Here is a 3060-nt window from a genome sequence, read left to right as displayed (position 1 = left end):
AAACGCAAGATGTCAATTAATTGTTCTAATGATTAAAAATTTGAATTTTAGATAGAGAATGAAAATTCTAGGCCTAAGATCATCTGAAAGTAACAGTGAAAGAACTATTGTCAGAAATCTATTTGATGCATATCAATCTATTGCTTCAAAATCATGTAGTAAAGATTCTAATGCTACTCGACGTGTCATTACATCAACCATAATGAGCAAGAAAATAAAAAAAGATCGTTTGATAAGCAAAACAAGTAAGTCATTGAACGTTAGTAGAACAACATTAAGTAAAGCATTAAAGAGGCGAGAACAAATAGAGGAACCTAACAATAATTCTCTTTGGGCATTCTTGGGTAGACTACAATGCAAAGACAAGGTTGTTGTAGATGCACTAAAAACATTAATTGAAAATTTTTGGCATGACAACACAAGAGTATCGCCCAACCAAAGAGATATTGTTAGAAGGTGAACTGGGTCTAAAAATCATGAGCCACATGCAAAACACTATTTGGATATGACTCAAACTAAATTTTATGAACTTGATTCCTTCAAAAGTTTCCTCAAATAAAAATTTCTCAAAGATTTTTTGAAATGGCAAAACCTTTTTGTATTAAGATTAATCATGTACACACCACGTGTTGTTGAAGGATGCATATTGAATTTTCCATTCATTATGAAATTTTTCATCATATTTGTTCTACTTTGCACACTAACGATGTTTTGCAGGAATGTAATATACAAGCACCTCCTAAGTCGACAAGAGAATTTATTTCAAGTGTGTTATGTAATAGACACGATGGTTGCATTTATTATAAGATGCCTTGTTTGGAAGGTTCTTGTGCTATATGTGGTGGTTTGCAACGTTTACGAAGATGCATACATTTGGAGAGCACACATGAAATTGGTACGAAACTAGTTTCTTTTGGAAAATACAAGACAGTCACATATGGAGTTAAAGATGAAAAAGATTTGAAGAGATGTGAGCTAGTGAAAAATGATATATGTATAGCTCAATTTATGAAAATGTTTCAAGAGACACTAGTTTATGAGTACATAATGCATACACATAGAGCTCGATGGTTAGATGAGCAATTCAAGTTGTGTAAGGACACATTTCGTCTTGGCACCATTGTCTCTATCGTTGATTTTGCTGAAAATTATACACTACAACCTCAAAATGAAGTGCAATTCATGTATTATCACTCTACACATGTTTCTATTTTTGTACACATAGCATTCATGCATGCAAATGATAGCATAGAGGAGGATAGAAAGGTTGTAAGAGAGTATCACTTCTACATAAGTGATGATCGTACTCATTCATCAAAGTTTGTACAAGGATGCTTTAATGTTTTCTATGATAGTTTAAGGGAAAGGAACATATGATACAACCGACACTTAATATGGTCAGATAATTGCACTGCACAATTCAAGAATGCAAGGATGTTTTATTGGCTGACAAGGATGCATGTGACAAGTGGTGTACAACATTTTTAGAATTTCACTGAGGCTGGACATGGTAAGGGAGAGCACGATGGTGCAGGAGCATGTGTGAAAATAGCCCTAGCTAGGGAAGAATTAAAGTACGAAGGTGGTGCTAAGTTGGTAGATGTAGAAACAATTGTGTGATGGTGTAAGTCTATGATGGGTCCAGGTAATCCAGGTATGTCATTGGTTCATAGATATTTTTGGTTGATTACTGAATCTAACATTGAAAACTATCTAGATTGTTGTACAGTTGCAGGATCGAGTGACATGCACTCATTTATGAGTTCAAATTCAAGTTCACTGGTAATTTATACGAGACAGATGGTATGTTTTTTCTCTTCATGCATGTATTGTTTGTGGGAAGAGTGTGAATCAGAAGAGTGGGTTGACAAATGGTCTTGTAGACCATTGGTTCCCATTGAATCATATCAAATTCCCAAAGCACTACAATTGAGCTAGATTGAGACATCAGTGAATGTTGACCATGTATCCGACCTAGTGGATTCAGGTGATTTTTTGAGTTAATTTTTTTGCTAGTATTCTTTTTGGTTCATTTTGTTGTACATCATACTTTATTTTTGGTATTAATTAACACTTTATAAAATGCAGGTCATGTGTATGCAGTTGTTGCAGAAGAGAACAATGAAGAAGGAATAGATTACTATTTGTATCATTGTGTTGAGCCTAAAAGAAAATTGACAACCACAATCATTGACGAAGAGGGTATTGAGTACCCAATAGGGTCTGTTGTCGTGACAGGAACATGGCTTCAAAGATACCCTATCAAGAATTCTGATGTTTGGTTGTTCGAGGACTTTGAAACACATAGACATAGTCTTCATTTCTCTAACCTTGTTGTTGTAACAAATATTCATTTGATGAAGTATCGTGGTAGACCTCATAACAAGATTTTATGGAAAGTTCGTAAATCTGACCACGAGGCAATACTTGACACAATACGGGTTAGAGCTGATCCTGAAGGTTCACTTGATTGATTCTACGGTTCAGAGTAGAATGATTTTGAGAATTTTGTATAAATCGTCGACAAATTGTTCTATATTCATTTTTTGTATATATAAATGCCCATGAGCTGATTTTTACATGTTTAGGGGCATAATTTTGTATATTTAAGTGGCAATGAGCTGATTTGTACATGCCAAATTTTGTATATTAAAATGGCGATGAGCTGAATCACACATATTGTAATGCCAAATTTTGTATAAAAGCCCATGAGATGATTTGTATATTAAAATGTTGATGAGCTGAATCACATATATTGTAATGCCAAATTTTGTATAAAAGCCCATGAGATTATTTGTAAGACAATTTTTTGTATAATCAAATAGCCAAGAGCTGATTTGACCATATTTAGAGGTAAATTTTTGAATAATATGTCACACGACATCAGTTTGTGCAAACGAGGAACATATTCAATTCTAGCCAATCTTGCAACTTTTCCTTGCAAGCAACTGACAATTTTTTGAGCAGGCGAAAAAATGCTACTAATTGAAAACATGCCCATCTGGATGTGCTCGCGACGTCTGTTTGTGCACATGAGGAACATATTCAATTCTAGCCAAT

Source organism: Cryptomeria japonica, chromosome 4 (genome assembly GCF_030272615.1).
Source record: "Cryptomeria japonica chromosome 4, Sugi_1.0, whole genome shotgun sequence".
Lineage (NCBI taxonomy): Eukaryota > Viridiplantae > Streptophyta > Pinopsida > Cupressales > Cupressaceae > Cryptomeria > Cryptomeria japonica.
The sequence above is the reverse complement of the archived record's forward strand: the minus strand, read 5'-3'. Positions refer to the sequence as shown.